The sequence below is a fragment of the Salvelinus alpinus genome, chromosome 7, assembly GCF_045679555.1.
Source record: "Salvelinus alpinus chromosome 7, SLU_Salpinus.1, whole genome shotgun sequence".
Classification (NCBI taxonomy): domain Eukaryota; kingdom Metazoa; phylum Chordata; class Actinopteri; order Salmoniformes; family Salmonidae; genus Salvelinus; species Salvelinus alpinus.
In genome coordinates, this window is record NC_092092.1 from 56,906,378 (window position 1) to 56,927,366 (window position 20,989).

The 20,989-nt window shown below is 45.1% G+C and overlaps 1 protein-coding gene across 5 annotated transcripts in view; it reads right to left on the minus strand.

Moving 5' to 3' along the window:
• The window catches only part of LOC139581278 (disks large homolog 3-like), a 97,312-nt gene that overhangs the window by 63,387 nt on the left and 12,936 nt on the right, over positions 1-20,989 (minus strand). The gene's annotated exons all lie outside the window — the stretch shown is intronic.

The following is a 20,989-nucleotide window of genomic DNA, read 5'->3' on the forward strand; positions in this document are numbered from 1 at the left end:
ATCTCGAGGGGTTCGGTATGAAATACACTCCCTTCTAGATGTACACTCCCTTCGTAACAAGAAATAAACGACAACGGTAGTCATGTCAACTCGTATTATTCCCTAATGGCTATGAGTGAATTGTGGTGCAGTCCGTTAAGAAAAGTTGGCTCATAGTTCAATGGTTGCGAATTCTAATCCCACATGGGTTAGTTATCTTTTTTTGTTTCTCAAATCCTTCATTTACAATATTCATCCCGTGCCCACACACTTCTAATTCTGAAAAGTGAAAGCATACCTGTTGTAGGTTTTTATACAGTACCCCCTCCCAATCTGTCAAAAAAAGAGCTACTGCGTAAATACTGCAGTGCAGGTTGGATTGAATTGAGCCCCTAATATTCATTTTCAAGATGATGATGCACTTTTCTTCCCAACACAATACCGCAATAAATGTAAATCCACACTTCAACGTTTTTTTTTGCACACTGGGATTCCAACTTACACTGCAAGTGGCAATAGATGGCAGGAACTCGGCGCCTTATCAATGTGAGACGTATATGTTCGCGATGCACATCATTTTATTATCATAGCCTGACAGTGGACTTCTGGTAAGTATGCTTTAGTGAGAAGGTGTTGGGATCTACTACGTTTAACCACACCCAAAATGAATATTTATGAGCAATTCCCCCCACCCACAACCTCTCACTTGAAAGCATTTTTTTGTTGTTGAAGAGGTTGGGCAAGGCTGAAATCGGAGTTGAGAGTTACCCTTTAAAGCTAATTTCCTGCAATTCTAAAAATGTTGCCATGTCTTATGTGTGTTCATATAATACCAGGGGTTGAGATCTGACTGAGTTCATAAAGAAATCGTGACCCGTGGCCCGTATTGACCTCACTCTGGGTCTGGATCCGGACCACAGTCCTCCTGTTGAATATGGCTGGTCTATAAGGTCAGTAAGACACAAAAACTGATCCATTCCTGGATTTGATCAGAAATAGATCTCAATCCGACTGTTCAGGCTCCATTACGCCCCCTAGTGGCTGGCGTTCATTTCTCAACATCTCATGCATGTTGTATCAGAGGAGATGTTCTGGTCCTGTGGAGGGGGCACAAGTAAAAACAGAGTGCAGGAGAGGGCACTGCAAAGACATGCCTCTCACAGCAGCAGTTATCAACATAATTTCTTCTTAGAAAACGTCCCCTCGCAAGGATCTGATGTGAATGCTGTTCTCAGTTAAATGTTACAGAAAGACTAGCAGCTCTCAGTAGAGAAGAAGACAGAGGAGGAGCAGGACATAGCACCAGTAGACTGGAATGGACACAGAGCGTAATGGCCTCTCCTTATAAGTCTGGAATGTTGGACCACTGGCTGTTCTCTCTATTGATCTGATTGAGCTGTTGGGGATGCTGCTTCTGTGGCAGCTAGGGGACCAAGGCTGCCTGAAGTCCAGCAGAAAGGAGCTACTGGTCCCTCACTACCTCCACACCCCCCTGCCTCCCCTCAATGTCTACCTCCAGTATTCACTATTCACACATTACCAGATTCTTAGGGCTTTTTGATGTGGAGCCACTCCTATTGATCCCCATTGATTCTAATCTTGTTCCTCCAACCTCTATCGCCACACACGATGAGCACACATGCATTCTCCATGTTTTGGCTGCGTGATGTGGCAGCCTATGGCCTGTCATATTACATATACACCTAACTACTTTAAATGCGTCAAGGGGTCGTTGCAGCTACGGGCTGATTGCTTTCATGGCACAGACTCTCGTTCGTTCATTTATTTCCGTAGCGTCTCTCCACCTTAGCGACGGCATCGAAGGTTCACTTGAGAGAAGTTTTGAAAAAGTTTTCCCCTTACATACACGGCTCTTGTATTCATACCTGGCACTTCTTTCACACAGGACTCACAGGAGGTGCACGTGCGGTGCAACACTCCAATATAACAGGTCACAGCCTGAGAGAAAAGAACCACACAATTTATTACACAGCTCCAGTTATAAGTCCTTTGATGCTGGGCCATGGTATATAAATACACAGACATACAATTAGAGGTGTATGTGTGTGCATTTAAGCCTCACTCCCTTTGATTGACATCATTCATTATCCAACATGCAAGCTGCTAAACCCCAGTTTGTCTCGTTATCGTTCCAGAGCTTCGTTATTTTATTTTCACTCGGTGACTTCTCTTATCACGCAAACGCCTCTTAAAATCCAGCGTAAAAGCTACATACTGTAGACGTGACCTCTTCCTCAGATCTGCAGTATAGTTTCATGGCTCTGGCGAGCTGTGACGTCCCTCACTCGGCACAATCATGGCTTGTAACCTGCATATGGATGAACAGATACTCGCGACAGTGCTTGTGTGTGCACGTCTTTCATGTACTGCACACATTTAGGCATTTCCTATTTATCATAAAAATACAGGGCAGAAATGTTCTTATCAGACCTAAACCAAAAGGTTTAAGGTAGCAGCAGCTCCCTTTACATGCTTTTAGAAGTATGTGTGTGTGTTTTAGATATGCACAGTGTGCCACAGCACCATAGACTAGAGACACCCAGGCCTTTAAGAGGTCTATTCATCCCCCACAGCCAATAGGTCCCAGTGAACAGCCAGTGAACAGTAGAGAGACGGAGCCTGAGGGCCACAGTGGGGACTATTTCTGCTCTGTCACTGTACTGGACTAAACTAGCGAACTGAATCCAGTGCCACAGCCAAGGGACCACAAAAGACAAGCACAACAGCAGGAACAAAATTGTTTATCAAAAGCAGCAGAGAGGTTACTTCCTAGCCGGCTAATCAATGATAATAAAAAAATATATAAACCTCATAGGGTTTCAAGACTGTCCGTCTAAAAAATAAAAATTCAATCTGGGATTGAAGCGGGTAATCCCAGTATCTGTATCACCCTTAACAAGCAAACAAAAAGAAAGGGGAAAATAATCTCTGTGTGTGTAATCCTAAATCCGCCATAGAGTGGTGTGTTGTCTCTGAAGTGGGAGTTGGGTTGGAGGAGGAGAGGGCTGATGAGCAGCGTGGGCCGTGGGGCCAGGGCAACAGCGTGGGGCCGTGGGGCCAGGGCAACACAGCTTTATGACATAGCTACAGCTTGTTCTTTCTGCTGGGACTAAGAGAGCCCTGGACAGGCCACGTCCTTGAGAGAGAGGCTTACACAGTCTGATCTCTAGGCTCACAGAGGTCAAGATAAACACACATTTGCAATACCAGGGTACAGTGCCGTGTGTGTGTGTGTGTGTGTAAATATGTGAGTGTGTGTGTGCGTGTGTGTGTGTGTGTGTGCGGGTGTGTGTGTGTGTATCAGGGATTGTGGAGGTTAAATGGGGATGGCTGGTGGATGAGGTGAAAGGGCAGAGGGTAACAGGGGAGGACGTCGGTTAAAAAGGTTGGCGACCGTCCAAATGTGGTATAAGGGTGTGACTGAGCTGCATGGGGGGAATTAACCAAATCTGGATAAGATTATCATAAAATCCCTTGATTTCCTTTTAATTCAAACAGTAATCATTAAATGCTGTTTTCCCAGCCATCTGTCGCTGTTCACTTTTGTCCACCTGCAGCTCAGGACTCAGGGCAGGCTTGGAGAGGACACACACACATAAAGACAAACACATACACACACACCCTGCTCAGGCTGCTCTCCCAACAGGACTGACTGTACAACCATTACAACCAACCAATCCCAAATGACCAACATAACAGACAAAAACACTCATGTCTATCTGTATACATCCATGTGTTCACATTAGTGTCCTCCAAATTGTTATCTATCGATTTATTGATCCATCCATCCATCCATCCTCCCTCCCTCCCTCCCTCCCTCCCTCCCTCCCTCCCTCCCTCCCTCCCTACATCTCTCGTTCCCTACATCTCTCGTTCCCTACATCCACCCATCCTTCCTTCCTTCCCTCCCTCCCTCCCTCACTATTTTCATCCATCCATCATCCTTTGTTCCATCCATCCATCCCTTATTCCATCCCTCCCTCCCTCCATCCCTCCCTCCCTCCCTCCCTCCCTCCTTCCTTCCATCCGTCCATCTATTAATGTATGATTCTTGTTTCCTCATGTATTATCTCAAAACAGCACTGCACCTTACAGCACTGAGTTGGCTCGGGACTGCAAAGCTACAAAGACTCCCACTAAACCTTGGCAAGCGTAGGGCACAGGCTTCGTCCAAATTGTTAAATAATCAATGTGTTCCCATGACAACCAGTGCTCGCCCCGCATTGGCTGCACGGCCCGCTTAGCTGCCTCTCCCTGGTTCACCTCTCAGGACGCTGACTGCAGCTTATGCGTCTCTGTCACACATGCGTGGCCATGGGCTCAGCATCAGCTTGGCTGGCCTGCCTGCACACTGCCTGTCTGTCCACATCGCATTAGGACTGTAGCTACAATCCTCCCCCTGCAATGAATGAATGAAACAGCAGAGGGGCCAGCAGGAATGGTCTGGCTTGGGGAGAGACTGTCATTTACAGATCTCTACTAAATACTGGCAATCAGAGCCCACACGCCCATACACCCTCTGTCTCCACTACCTAGCTAGAGTACAACTTCAAAAAATCTTATTTTGTGAATGAAGTGAGGCTACACCTTTAAATTGTTCATCTGATTCATTCCCGATTTTTCATTACAGTTACGATTCATTCTCTGAATAATTACATGAAAATACCTATTATTATCATATAAACTCCATGTGTATACCAGTGAAAACAGTATCGTAAAATAAAGTACAAACAATATTAGCCTATATATGATGATGTCATATGTTGGCACTGCAATAGATAGCGAGGCCCTGCCTCAAATGAAATCCAAGCTCCTCCTCATGCAGCAGTATTTCTATGGTGTTTTTAACTCCTTGAGTTCCCTGGGGTACAGGAGGGTTTGGCATGTGCATAGCAACGAGATGCTGACAAGACAATAGGTTATTGTTCCTTAGCAGACATCTCCATCCTCCTTTACAGAGCACACTGATACTGTATGGCAGCCCTGTATGGCAGCCTAATGGCAACATCACAGTGAAATATGACAGTGCCTCTGATCCATTACAGGGTAATGGAGGCTGTTCTGTCTGAAGATATGTGTACCATTAGGAGATGCTTTCCCTCTGCCGTCACTCATTCGTGCTGATTACTAATATATAGACATTGTGTGCCCAAGACCAATAGAGTCAATCTTAACCTTCCCTACAGTACCTAGTAGGCTTGGGCGGTATCCAGATTGTCATACCTTCATACCGACCTTGTGCCATACCGGGATATTCGGTAATACCAGCACTGAACACAAGGGGTGCTGTTTTCAAACCTCACTAACACTACGTAATCTAATGTTTAGTAATGCTAACAAGTATATGGAAAAATAGTGAAAAAATGATGAAACTATACTGAATATATTCATGTCACAAATAATTGATTAAAACACACCGTTTTGCATTGAAGGTCTACAGTAGCCTCAACAGCACTCTGTAGGTTAGCACCATGGTGTAGCCAGAGGACAGCTAGTTTCCGTCCTCCTCTAGTACATTGACTTCAATACAAAACCTATGAGACTTGTGATTCCATAGTCTTACTCAGTAATTATGACAACTTCCAGAGGACATCCTCCAACCTATCAGAGCTCTTGCAGCATGAACTGACATGTTGTCCACCCAATCAAAGGATCAGAGAATGAAACTAGCAGTGAAAGCATAAGCTACAGCTAGCAAGCACTGCAGTATTTAAAATGTGGTGAGTAGTTGACTCAAAGAGAGAGAAAGACAATAGTTAAACTGTTTTGAACAAATACATATCATAAAAAAAAGGAGATGCAAGAGAGAGAGAGAGAGAGAGAAAGAGCTAGATATATTTCATTTCCCCCCCTTTCATTTAGCTAGCAAATGCAGCTAGCTAGCTAGTTTAGCCTACTCACCCGGCTGAAACAGAGAGGGATGCTATGTTAGCTAGCTGGCTATGGCTATCCAACACTGGAACTCTTCCAAGTCAAGGTAATCTTTTGGTTTTATTAATTTATTGCTACAGGGGCCCGCCGGTTTAACTGCTAAACTGCATGCTAACTGTACACTGTACTGCATGATTGTAGAGGGTTTACTAATGCGTTAGTTCTATTAGCTATGTTGTTGACTTGACGTTAGCTAATATGGTGACAACGATGTAAGTGGTGTGTAGCGGTTATGATATGAAGGTTTGGCTTGGAAAGTTTTTTCGCCTGGTCACAGACAGCTGATGCATTGTGCACTGAAGTCCACAAGCAAAGGGAAAAGGTGAGCGGAGGAGAGCGAGTAGATGCAAGAAGCAATTATACAATGATCTGGCTGCTTTGAAAGTGAACTGTGTTTGCATGTGATCAAGGGTGTATTCATTCCGCCAATTCTGTTGAAAAAATATCTTAAACAGATGCAAACGGAACATACCTGAATTTGACCAATATAAACTCTTGTTTGAACTGTTGGACTAATGATTACACCTTAGATCAGCTAGATGCAAGCAAGATTGTGCACGGTGGCATTGAATGTGTCAATGTCTGTCACCTTGATTACTCAAATTTATCTCGACCTGTGCATCTATGTTGTAAACTTTCATTCATAGGCTAGGTTGTAGCAACCTCGTGATGGGTATAGGGAAAACGTTTGTATCATGTAGTAAGTAGCCTAAACCTATCAATTTTACATTGAGCTGGGTGAATGGAATATGAATGACAGTCATCCAATATGCTGTAATAGAAATAATGCCATGCTCATAATTTTTTTTTAATCCTCCCTCATCTTAAACAGCACCGACCACCACTGGTATACAAGTAACAACAAAATGCTACTCACAGTATTCTGCATGCACAAAACAAATATTAGCCAGCAAGGCTCTTGATCCAGAAGGGGGTTCTCTGCTGTTACCAAGCGAATGCTTGAAATTGGAAGCTAACCACTTAGCAAATCAAATGCCCAACTGCAGAGCATTTAGCACATTTGAAACAGTTAACTTAATAGTTGTAAGATATCTAGCAGGAAAACATATAGTAGTGAATTCCATACTGTAACTAGATCACCTGGCGCATGCTGCACAACAGTGAGTGACAAGGCTCTCTTGTTGTGTGCTTGTAAACAAACACCATGTGACACGTGACTGGGGACCACCATGATCTTCATAATAATGTGACAGGTGACTGAGGACCACCAAGAGCTTCATAATAATGTGACAGGTGACTGGGGACCACCATGATCTTCATAATGATGTGACAGGTGACTGGGGACCACCATAAGCTTCATAATAATGTGACAGGTGACTGGGGACCACCATGAGCTTCATAATGATGTGACAGGTGACTGGGGACCACCATGAGCATCATAATGATGTGACAGGTGACTGGGGACCACCATGAGCTTCATAATAATGTGACAGGTGACTGGGGACCACCATGAGCTTCATAATGATGTGACAGGTGACTGGGGACCACCATGAGCTTCATAATAATGTGACAGGTGACTGGGGACCACCATGAGCTTCATAATGATGTGACAGGTGACTGGGGACCACCATGAGCTTCATAATGATGTGACAGGTGACTGGGGACCACCATAAGCTTCATAATAATGTGACAGGTGACTGGGGACCACCATGAGCTTCATAATGATGTGACAGGTGACTGGGGACCACCATGAGCTTCATAATGATGTGACAGGTGACTGGGGACCACCATGAGCTTCATAATGATGTGACAGGTGACTGGGGACCACCATGAGCTTCATAATAATGTGACAGGTGACTGGGGACCACCATGAGCTTCATAATGATGTGACAGGTGACTGGGGACCACCATGAGCTTCATAATGAATTGACAGGTGACTGGGGACCACCATGAGCTTCATAATAATGTGACAGGTGACTGGGGACCACCATGATTTTGTATTGCACAAGTTGATTGCAGGTATTTCCTTGTAAAGTAGCTACAAATACAAATAGTTTGAAGGTATTGAAAAAACATCCCGTGGCTATTTCCAAATACCCTGGTATCTGGTATATACGGTATACTGCTCAAGCCTAGTACCTACTGATGCTTACAAAACAATGGTTCCATACACTATATATACAAAGTATGTGAACACCCCTTCAAATTAGTGGATTCGGCTATTTCAGTCACACCTGTTGCTGACAGGTGTATAAAATCAAGCACACAGCCATGCAATCTTCATAGACAAACATTGGCAGTAGAATGGCCTTACTGAAGAGCTCAGTGACTTTCACTGTGGCACCGTCATAGGATGCCACCTTTCCACCAAGTCAGTTTGTAAAATGTCTGCCCTGCTAGAGCTGCCCCCGTCAACTGTAAGTGCTGTTAGTGTGAAGTGGAAACGTCTAGGAGCAACAATGTCTCAGCTGCAAAGTGGTAGGCCACACAAGCTCACAGAACGGGACCACTGAGTGCTGAAGCTCGTAGCGCGTAAAAATCGTCTGTCCTCAGTTGGGACCACCGAGTTCCAAACTTCCTCTGGAAGAAAAGTAACCACAATAACTGTTAGTCGTGAGCTTCATGAAATGGGTTTCCATGGCCGAACTGCCGCACACAAGCCTAAGATCACCATGCGCAATGCCAAGTGATGTGAAGCTCAGCGCCATTGGACTCTGGAGCAGTGGAAACGCGTTCTCTGGAGTGATGAATCACACTTCACCATCTGGCAGTCCGACGGACGAATCTGGGTTTGGCGGATGCCAGGAGAAAATTACCTGCCCGAATGCATAGTGCCAACTGTAAAGTTTGGTGGAGGAGAAATAATGGTCTGGGGTTGTTTTTCATGTTTCGGGCTAGGCCCCTTAGTTCAGCATGACAATGCCGTCCATAAAGCGAGGTCCATACAGAAATGGTTTGTCGAGATCGGTGTGGAAGAACTTGACTGACCTGCACAGAGCCCTGACCTCAACCCCATCGAACACCCTTGGGATGATTTGGAAGCCCGACTGTGGGCCATGCCTAATTGCCCAACATCAGTGCCTGACCTCAGTGCCCGACCTCACTAATGCTCTTGTGGCTGAATGTAAGCAAGTCCCTGCAGCAATGTTCCAACATCTAGTGGAAAGCCTTCCCAGAAGACTGGAGGCTGTTAAAGCAGTTAAAGGGGGACCACTCCATATTAATGACCATGATTTTGGAATTAGACGTTCGACGAGCAGGTGTCCACATACTTTTGGTGATGTAGCGTATCAATACAACGTCATCTACAATTACTTGTCTCTGTGAGCTGGTCAGTGTGTTGTAAGCCGTGCTGGGTTTGTGTGTTTCCTGCAGAAGGTGGGATGAGAGGCACAGTCAGTTGGTCGGTGGTGCCTCATTCTGTTCCTCGGGTCTTCATTGGCCTCTTGTATGCCACGCTGCAGTGCAATCAATACCTATTCAATTACCATGCACCCAACATCTTATTCACGCTGAGCTGAGGCCCCGCTCACTATCAGAAGGACCAGGGGAGAGGAGAGGAGGAGGGAAGGAGAGGAGAGAAGGAGATAGAAGGGAGAGGAGGAAGGGAGCGAGAGAAGGAGAGAAGGAGAGAGAGAAGGGACAGACAGATGGACAGTATATAGAACCTGCTCTTGTTGAACCTTAGTGTTGTATTCTCCATTAGTGTTCCATTCTCCCTTAGTGTTCCATTCTCCCTAAGTGTTCCATTCTCCCCTTAGTGTTCCATTCTCCCTGAGTGTTCTATTCTCCCTTAGTGTTCCATTGTCTCTTACTGTTCCATTCTCCCTAAGTGTTCCATTCTCCCTTAGTGTTCCATTCTCCCCTTAGTGTTCCATTCTCCCCGTAGCGTTCCATTCTCCCTTAGTGTTCCATTCTCCCTAAGTGTTCCATTCTCCCCTTAGTGTTCCATTCTCCCCTTAGTGTTCCATTCTCCCCGTAGCGTTCCATTCTCCCTTAGTGTTCCATTCTCCCTAAGTGTTCCATTCTCCCTTAGTGTTCCATTCTTCTCATAGCGTTCCATTCTCCCTTAGTGTTCCATTCTCCCTAAGTGTTCCATTCTCCCTTAGTGTTCCATTCTCCCTAAGGGTTCCATTCTCCCTTCGTGTTCCATTCTCCATAAGTGTTCCATTCCCCCTTATTGTTCCATTCTCCCTTAGTGTTGGAGGGCCAGTAGGAGGCACTATTTTCTATGGTCAAAAGGGTGCTGTTAAACGGGTGTCCTGACTCTCTGTGGTCACTAAAGATCTCATGGCACTTATCATAAGAGTAGGGATGTTAACCCCAGTGTCCTGGCTAAATTCCCAATCTGGCCCTCATACCATCATGGCCACCTAATCATCCCCAGCTTCCAGTTGTCTAATTCCTCGCCCCTCCTCTCCCCTGTAGCTATTCCACAGGTTTTTGCTGTAAATGAGAATGTGTTCTCAGTCAACTAACCTGGTAAAATACTGTATATTTATTTATTTTTAAACAAGGAAATTAATTACTTCACTCATAAAGCAGGTCTATTAAACAACATGGTTTGCATGGGAAGAACAGATTTGATGCGAATGATTGGGCATTGTGACACGCAAACAGGCATGATGCTCTTTCGCTTTCTCACAGTGCGAGAATAACACGCACACACAGTCACAGTTTTAGGAAAGGATAATTAATAGGCGGTCACAGCTGTCAGCAGCATTCCCTCCTCATCTTGATGTAATATTACTAAAGTGTGCTCAGGCTTAGCTTCCTGTTTGGTCACGGTGAACGGCTCCAAATGAGCCTCAGAGAGGTGGCTAGTCTGACCTTCAGCCCAGCAGACACAGCCACACTCTGAAATTGTATTACTTATCACATGCCCCCCACACTTCACCACTCCCAGTGGATGCTTCAGAATTCATGATCCTGTTATTACGTGGTAATCAAGTTGGGGCATGGGAATGTGTGTCTGATGACTCCATGTACTGTATCTAGGCTGGTATATAGAGTAGGTGTGTATTGTATATGAATGGACTGTGTGTGTGTGTGTGTGTGTGTGTGTGTGTGTGTGTGTGTGTGTGTGTGCGTGTGCGTGCGTGCGTGCGTGCGTGCGTGCGTGCGTGCGTGCGTGCGTGCGTGCGTGCGTGCGTGCGTGCGTGCGTGCGTGCGTGTGTGTGTGTACTAAGCCTTACATCTGAGTGTGTGTTTGGGTGTGTCAAATCAAATCCAATCTTTTTTGCCATATGCTTGGTAAACAACAGGTGTCGACTAACGGTGAAATGTTTACTGACGGGCCCTCCCCAACAATGCAGTGTATGTATGCGTGAATGTGTATGTGTTGATGCGTTCATGTAAGCTCGTATTTAAACGTGTGTTGTATTGTGGTTGTCCATGTGTTGTATTGTGGTTGTCCATGTGTTGTATTAGGCTTGTCCATGTGTTGTATTGTGGTTGTCCATGTGTTGTATTGTGGTTGTCCATGTGTTGTATGAGGCTTGTCCATGTGTTGTATTGTGGTTGTCCATGTGTTGTATTGTGGTTGTCCATGTGTTGTATTGTGGTTGTCCATGTGTTGTATTGTGGTTGTCCATGTGTTGTATGAGGCTTGTCCATGTGTTGTATTGTGGTTGTCCATGTGTTGTATTGTGGTTGTCCATGTGTTGTATGAGGCTTGTCCATGTGTTGTATTGTGGTTGTCCATGTGTTGTATTAGGCTTGTTCATGTGTTGTATTGTGGTTGTCCATGAGTTGTATTAGGCTTGTCCATGTGTTGTATTGTGGTTGTCCATGTGTTGTATTAGGCTTGTCCATGTGTTGTATTAGGCTTGTCCATGTGTTGTATTGTGGTTGTCCATGTGTTGTATTGTGGTTGTCCATGTGTTGTATTGTGGTTGTCCATGTGTTGTATTAGGCTTGTCCATGTGTTGTATTGTGGTTGTCCATGTGTTGTATTAGGCTTGTCCATGTGTTGTATTGTGGTTGTCCATGTGTTGTATTGTGGTTGTCCATGTGTTGTATTAGGGTTGTCCATGTGTTGTATTAGGCTTGTCCATGTGTTGTATTAGGCTTGTCCATGTGTTGTATTAGGCTTGTCCATGTGTTGTATTAGGCTTGTCCATGTGTTGTATTAGGCTTGTCCATGTGTTGTATTAGGGTTGTCCATGTGTTGTATTAGGCTTGTCCATGTGTTGTATTGTGGTTGTCTATGTATTGTATTTAGGTTGTCCATGTCTTGTAATAGGGTTTTCCATGTGTTGTATTGTGGTTGTCTATGTGTTGTCAGTGTTTATTTTGTGGGATGCCCAGGGCAGTGGCAGCTGCTGCCTGGTCTGTGGATTACGCTGTGTGGTAAGAGAATCAGCAGAATCTGGGTTAATAATTTAATCTACCCCCACCCCACACCTCACTGTCCGCCTGATGCCTTTGGTGCCAGGTTACTTGACCCACCGCCATCCGTCCACACTACTCTAATAATTTCCACTCGCTATTACACGGAACCTGTCGGAATTGGCACACTATTCCCTATGTAGTGCACTACTTTTGACCACAGCCGGACTGCAACAGGCTCTGTCACTCCTTGATTGACAGGTTGCTTAAAATGACCAAAAAAAGATGTTCGTCATTACATCGTTACGGGAAATTATGAAAAATAAATAGAATTAATACACATTATTATTGCTAGAAATTCGGAGAGAACGGTGGATGTCCTTTCAAATCCATTAACATGGCCCACTGATCTGGAGGGGAGACAACGTGTCATATGTACGCATCATCCTCAGTATGCTTGGTATGATCCCGCCCCCACTGCTCCGTCTACATCAGAGGTCTCTGCAGATTGCTAGCTCGCAGGCAGCCCTCTCTCGGCTGGTTGCTACCCCTTGTTGCTAAGCTGAGAGCAACACGTGTTCCTCTGTGCTGTTTGGGATTCTGCCTGTACTGAGTGAGAGCCAGCGACAGTGTACAGCCCTACGCTGCCATTTTGAAGCTATCTGACGATTATAGTGTTATAATATTGTTTTGCCATCCATAGTCAATTACATTACCAAAGAAAGGACTTTGTGTTCTGGTCATTGAACATAGTCCCTTTACGCGGGCTGTTTCTCTGGGATGCTAAGCGTCTCGTGATGTTATAGCCTTATTTTGGCACCACAGTGTGACCTTTGACCTTTGATTGTTTTGGTGTGCTGCTTTCGGGGCATTAGCCGAGCTGACAGCTTCCAAGCCATCCCACCCTTGGCTCCAAAAAACGCCCCACCAAAACAAATGATTAATTTGTTTCTTTAAAAAAAGACCATCATTTGAATCATTAAGCTGAACCTGCGAGCCATGGGGAGATGGGGAGGGAAACAGAGAGAGGCAGTTGTTCGGTAGGGAGAAGTACACTGTACAGGAGAGGCTTAAAGGTGCTGGATGGTCAATCCGAAGTCTGCACTGGCTGTGCAGCATTTACGGTGATATGGCATCTGCAGAAGTCAGGGCATTCATACTTCTTGCGCTTCGCGGAGCAGTGCAGAGCTGTTGTGAAGGAAGTTGTCAAGGAAGTGAGTTTGTGTTTATACAGGACCTCCCGTCCCCACCTACTGTCAACCAATCAGAGCTATACGCATTGTCACAAAATTTGGGAGGCGCACGGCGATGCGGTACAGAGCTCAAATTGGCTTCTGTATGCTTCCGGCGGCGCCGCGATTGCGTTACACCCTCCATACGGAGCTTCCAACCACATTTTCAGATTAAACATAAATTGGTCAGCACATACACCACAGATCCCCCTTGGAGAGCCACTGTTAAAACAACCAACGCCTATGACCCTGGTCAGGATAGAGAGAGGATGGAGAGGCTGGTTCCAGGCAGTACCCCGTGGTACTAGAAACAGCCCAGCAGCCCTCTTCCCCATCCCCTTCCTCCCCTCCAGTCATCATGGCCCACAGAGCTCAGCAAGTCGACTGTGGAACACCCACACGCAGCTCCATTCACCGCCTGCCCTCCCGAGCTCTGCCCGCGTTCACTTTGGCTGGCAAAGCGTGTAGGTGTTGAAAGTGATGAAGAATTCCAGTAAAGTAGGACAATGGCGAGGCAACAAAAAGTGTGACACTACTTTCTACTGCGCAATTATGAATACATTCATGAGCACGTTTGTCCATATGCTGGTGTATTTACTGCCAAATGAAAAAAGAAATGTCCTTTTGTTTCAAACGTTTGTATTACTTTGGGGATTGCCAAGCCAATCTGCCTCCTGTTGAGGTTCCAGACTTCCCTGTCTCTTCTTCTCCTGTAGAACACCTCAGGTTTGATCACGACACACAGGCTTCATGGAAGACCGTGTCACAGCACAGATCAGAGCACACTCAGAGCAGCCATCATTTGGGCATGGACACATGACACAAACACTGATCAGAGCAGACAGACAAGAGGCTTAAAAGTTGAAACATTTCAGCATCTAGGCCTCAGATCTGATGATAAGGCATTTGTTCATAGAGTCCTTCAGTCAGACCAAGGGAAACGACATTGGAGCATGGGGCAAAAGTAAAATATTCAAATTCAATAATATTCTAAGCTTTAAATCAAGATTTTAATATACACTGAGTGTACAAAAAATGTGGAACATAGACTGGCCAGGGGAATGCAGGTGAAAGCTATGATCCCTTATTGATGTCGCTTGTTAAATCCACTTCAATCAGTTAAGATGCAGGGGAGAAGACAGGTTAAATAAGGATTTTTAAGCCTTGAGACAATTGAGACATGGATTGTGTATGTATGCCAGTCAGAGGGTGAAGGGGCAAGACAAAAGACTGAAGTGCCTTTGAATGGGGTATGGTAGTAGGTGCCAGGAGCACTGGTTTCAGTGTGTCAAGAACTGAAACGCGGCTGGGTTTTTCACGCTCAACAGTTTCCCGGGTGTATCAAGAATGATCCACCTAACTTGACACAACCGTGGGAAGCATTGGAGTCAACATCCCTGTGGAACGCTTTTGACACCTTGTAGAGTCCACGCCCCGACGAATTGAGGCTGTTCTGAGGGCAAAAAGGGGGTGCAAGTCATTATAATTAAGGTGGACCTAATGTTTGGTACACTCAGTGTACACACAAGAAGGTTACGATAAACAAGATCATTCCTTTAGTGTGCTAAGATCAAAGAAGCCTATCGTGGTAATTTAATATCTCCCATGAAGCAACTCTGTGGTAATTACATACGGTACATGACTCCAGCAGCTCATCGCTACCTAGTTCTCTCTTGAGGACGCTTAGAGGAGAGAGGAATAAGTGGATGTTTATAATTCTTTATATTGGCACAACACAGAGGAGGGTCATGACCTAAACATGAATAACAATACTTTGGTGTATTCAATTGGAGTAGAAACATAATATGGATCTGTTATAACAGACATGAAAAGATGGCTAATACTATACTCCCTATGGCCATTCTAGCTGGGATGAGAGTTTTCGAACAGCTTTTCATCTCCTGGGCACAAGTGAGAGCAATCTGGCGTTGCGGTGTCATTGGCTTCCTTTTGATAATGCGCTGTAAATAGCAGCGCAACCACATGTAACCATGGCATTACCTGGTCAGCCTGCCTAGCGGAAACAGCATCCACAGGAGATGACATTCCAGGGTTCAAAGTGCACGGCCTGATATTGCATCATTCCTCTCACTTCCAAGCCCCCCCCCTCCTTCCACCCTCTTCTCTCTCTCTCTCTCTCTCTCTCTCTCTCTCTCTCTCTCTCTCTCTCTCTCTCTCTCTCTCTCTCTCTCTCTCTCTCTCTCTCTCTCTCTCTCTCTCTCTCTCTCTCTCTCTCTCTCTCTCTCTCTCTCTCTCTCTCTCTCTCTCTCTCTCTCTCTCTCTCTCTCTCTCGGCCCATCCGCCCATCCCTGCCAGGCACGTCATCAGGCTCAGAGATATTCCAATGAGCATATGCCTCGCTTGGATTTGTTTGATTACATCATTTGAATTTTAAATGGGGAATATTAATCCACATGAGCCCATATTGGGTTTTCTAAACTATCTGATCATGATCTGCAGCCTCTCCAGCAGCCTATTCACAGCAAGGCTCTGGGGCTCGGCTGCCTGGAAGACCTGGAAGACCTCTCTGTGTTACACAAGTGGGACGCTAGGTAACACAGGAGAGGAGAGGGAAGCAGCACCACGACTAGAACCAGAATGGCTCCTCATTCCTCCGCTATCTGCCTCTACCTAAAACAGCATCCTTCTCTGCCTGTGCAATAGTAGTGGGAGCCTATAGGATTTATACTCTACATCTTAATTTTACATGTTTGTGAAATATTTATTTTAATGAAAACATGTATGTGTGTTTACTGCCTGCCTTACTGCCTGTCTGCCTACCTTACTGCCTGTCTTACTACCTGTCTGTTTGCCTGTCTTACTGCTTGCCTGTCTGCCTGCCTTACTCCCTGCCTACTTGCCTGCCTTACTGCCTGCCTTACTGCCTGCCTTGCTGCCTGCCTTGCTGCCTGCACATAAACATTGCAGTCTCTCTCCATAATTAACTGAGCAGCAGAGCTTATGTACAGCTCTGGTTAAGATTGCACCATGGCAACACACTGGCTCCCCTCCCCTCCTCTCCCCTCCCCTATTCTTTCTTCTCAACTCCCCTCTTCTTCCCTCTCCTCCCCTCCTCTCCTCAACTCCTCTCTTCTCCTCTTCCCTCCCCCTGCCCTCCCCTCCTCAACTGCTATCCCCTCCCCTCAGCTCCTCTCGTCTCATCTCTCTCTCCCTTCCTCACCTCTCCTCAAGCTCCTCCGCCCCAGCTTAAGACACCTTATGGCTTCACGTGTGGGAAGGCAGCGCTCAACATACTGTCTTACTTATTCTAACACAGGGATATACAGTGGGGAGAACAAGTATTTGATACACTGACGATTTTGCAGGTTTTCCTACTTACAAAGCATGTAGAGGTCTGTAATTGTTATCATAGGTACACTTCAACTGTGAGAGAAGGAATCTAAAACAAAAATCCAGAAAATCACATTGTATGATTTTTAAGTAATTTATTTGCATTTTATTGCATGACATAAGTATTTGATACATCAGAAAAGCAGAACTTAATATTTGGTACAGAAACCTTAGTTTGCAATTACAGAGATCATACGTTTCCTGTAGTTCTTGACCAGGTTTGCACACACTGCAGCAGGGATTTTGGCCCACTTCTCCATACAGACCTTCTCCAGATCCTTCAGGTTTCGGGGCTGTCGCTGGGCAATACGGACTTTCGGCTCCCTCCAAAGATTTTCTATTGGGTTCAGGTCTGGAGACTGGCAAGGCCACTCCAGGACCTTGAGATGCTTCTTACGGAGCCACTCCTTAGTTGCCCTGGCTGTGTGTTTCGGGTCGTTGTCATGCTGGAAGACCCAGCCACGACCCATCTTCAATGCTCTTACTGAGGGAAGGAGGTTGTTGGTCAAGATCTCGCGATACATGGCCCCATCCATCCTCCCCTCAATACGATGCAGTCGTCCTGTCCCCTTTGCAGAAAAGCATCCCCAAAGAATGATGTTTCCACCTCCATGCTTCACGGTTGGGATGGTGTTCATGGGGTTGTACTCATCCTTCTTCTTCCTCCAAACACGGCGAGTGGAGTTTAGACCAAAAAGCTCTATTTTTGTCTCATTAGACCACATGACCTTCTCCCATTCCTCCTCTGGATCATCCAGATGGTCATTGGCAAACTTCAGACGGGCCTGGACATGCGCTGGCTTGAGCAGGGGGACCTTGCGTGCGCTGCAGGATTTTAATCCATGACGGCGTAGTGTGTTACTAATGGTTTTCTTTGAGACTGTGGTCCCAGCTCTCTTCAGGTCATTGACCAGGTCCTGCCGTGTAGTTCTGGGCTGATCCCTCACATTCCTCATGATCATTGATGCCCCACGAGGTGAGATCTTGCATGGAGCCCCAGACCGAGGGTGATTGACCGTCATCTTGAACTTCTTCCATTTTCTAATAATTGTGCCAACAGTTGTTGCCTTCTCACCAAGCTGCTTGCCTATTGTCCTGTAGCCCATCCCAGCCTTGTACAGGTCTACAATTTATCCCTGATGTCCTTACACAGCTCTCTGGTCTTGGCCATTGTGGAGAGGTTGGAGTCTGTTTGATTGAGTGTGTGGACAGGTGTCTTTTATACAGGTAACGAGTTCAAACAGGTGCAGTTAATACAGGTAATGAGTGGAGAACAGGAGGGCTTCTTAAAGAAAAACTAACAGGTCTGTGAGAGCCGGAATTCTTACTGGTTGGTAGGTGATCAAATACTTATGTCATGCAATAAAATGCAAATTAATTACTTAAAAATCATACAATGTGATTTTCTGGATTTTTGTTTTAGATTCCGTCTCTCACAGTTGAAGTGTACCTATGATAAAAATGACAGACCTCTACATGCTTTGTAAGTAGGAAAACCTGCAAAATCGGCAGTGTATCAAATACTTGTTCTCCCCACTGTATATGTACTAGGATATTATGTCATTCAGTTCAACTACAAATTAGGGCCATCTCCAAGATACGGTGCCTAACATCAGTGCTTAGACATCAGTGGTTAGTTGCCCTCAGTGAATCTTTGTTTGTAAAAGACTGGCAAGAGTGATATTGAGACACATGAATGATCAGGCCATTCAACTGATCGTTGATCATTTTCTGGGATTCATTGACACGAATAGCCCTGCACATTCAGAGACCAACGCTAGGAGCCTGAGCTCTGTGACATTACCATGGGCCAATAGACAGACTGAAACGACTGAGAGAGCAGGCAACCAACCCCAGGTTGAAGCCCATCCAGCCCTGGCTTTGCTGCTCCGAGTGTAAATGTAGCGAGCAGGCTGAGGCATCTTGCTATTTCGAAGGTTTAACGGGAGTTCACGTCTTTATTCTTGTTTCCCGAAGCAGCCCTTCTGAAAATAGCAATCACTAACGTCACATAATAAACTGCTCTTCTTCTTTTATTCTGTTTATGCCAGATGCAACATGAAACACGAAGCAAATATCTATTTTGTGCTTCTTCAAGCATCACAGCCCTTTCCTCACTTGTCACGAGTTTTGGGGGACTCAGGTTTCAAGAGGACACCATCAGCCTGAGGTTAAAGAGTCCACAGTTAAGCCTCAATACCCAACAGACAACAGGCCTGTACTGCATTCACTAGTGGTGGGCACCAATATCGATAATTTGATATGATATTGATATCGTTTGAGGGATATCAGTTTATCCTTTCTGCATGCAGGAACATGACTGTTCCTGCATGCACAAAACCCTCTCAACTTAGCAAACTTAAAAGGTTAGTGTGACATTTTAGCAACTAAGCCTTTTTTTCCTACTTACCCAGAGTCAGATGAACTCAAGGATACCATTTTGGATAGTAGCATGCTAGTTGTTCCTGTAGACTTCCAGTCATTGTACTAACGCTAGTTAGCAATGATATCGATAATGGAAACATTTTTCTGATCTCAATATGGACTTTCTATTCGGTGTCCATCACTAGTACTTACGAACAGCCGTATGGTTACACACTGTCTCCACGTCAAGGATTTTTCCCTGCAGTCTCTGAAATATCTGCCTCCAGAGAAAAACCCAAGGCTACTGCTTAAGTGAGGTTCAATTCGAGAGAGAAAAGACAGAATAAAGGTAACATTTCCACAAATTCCATCCGCATGTCACGTGCCCATGCATACCGCACGATCCCACCACAAAAGCCAGTGTTGGAAAGGGAGACGACATACACGACATACTTGTGGTGTTTCCAGGTGGTAGTCGTGTATAAGCCCATAAAGATCTGAGGCATGGCTTTCTAGTCCAGCAAAGTCATCCTAGTCACAACTCATCTCCGTGCTCCGTCTCATTAAACTAGGTCTTTATACTAGTCACCATTCAGATAGGCAAACATACATAGAATATATATGCAGTCTCTCCTAAAACCAGCTCTTCAGACCAACTCTATAACAGTAAAAAAAGACAGTCTAATCAACACTGGGATTTAGAATAATCCATGTTCACACCTCAACTACAATCCCCGACGTATTTATTTGGAAAGTGAAGCTAAAATGTTTAATTTGACTCCAGCATTTTGGATATGAGATCATATTTTTTATATGAGGCGACAGTACATAACGTCACCTTTTATTTGAGGGTATTTTCATGCTGTTAATGCATCTCTTCCCATGTGTAGCGTAGTCGCACTGAGTGCCATCTCGATAATGCATTATCCAAGCAGCCCTTCAGCCATTTGGTCTGCTGGCCTCTCCATTTTTTTCCTTCATTTTTTCTTTATTTCTGTCATCCTCCTCCTCTGCCGTCTGTCTTTCTTATACATTGTCAGAATCAAAAGTTCCATTTTAGGGTGTCGACTAGCTACATAGTGAGGGTATGTTGCAGCAGGCTGCTTCAGCTCTGTGCTTCTGTATAATTAGCACAGCTTTTCTCTGCCATTTTAAGAGGATGTGCTCAAGCTGCCGTTTCATTAAAATACAGCCGCTATGCCTTTAAAACAATCACGTCTTTAATCTTTGAAGTAGCAACTGAATACAGCTTTTTTTTACTTTCGAAATGAGGCCTTGACCAAATGTAATACATTAAAGGAAATGTTGAAGGTTGATCCGTGGTTGAAATACGTGGATTACTTTTGACAAATCTAACAATGAAACTGTGGATAGATCTTTCTGAACCTGCTGTTCATTGCACATCTGTTTAACATAGCACAATTGGTCTGGAATTATTCATGTTTTCAACGCCATTCCTGTAGTCTGTCTTATTCGTTTACATTGCCCTTTCTATTGGTCTTAGTCCATGTGTCTCTGCAAAATCAGTCGGCTCCTAAAGGGATGGACACAGTACAAGCACCATATAGCCACATATAGATGCATATGTTTTTCTGCCACTGCATTCTCCCTCCATCCCTCTCCTCCCCAGTAAAAAGACAGGATGAGTGAGAGGGTGACTCACGTTATGCAAACATTTGTCTATGCTAGAGCACAGACCACATAATATCCTTTAACAGGCCCTTGGTTCATTATCAGTCATTATTACCTAGTGGATATATACTGTGTCTACCCATTGACCTTAATGTGCTCAAGATAGTGTCTCTCTCCCCTCCTCTCTC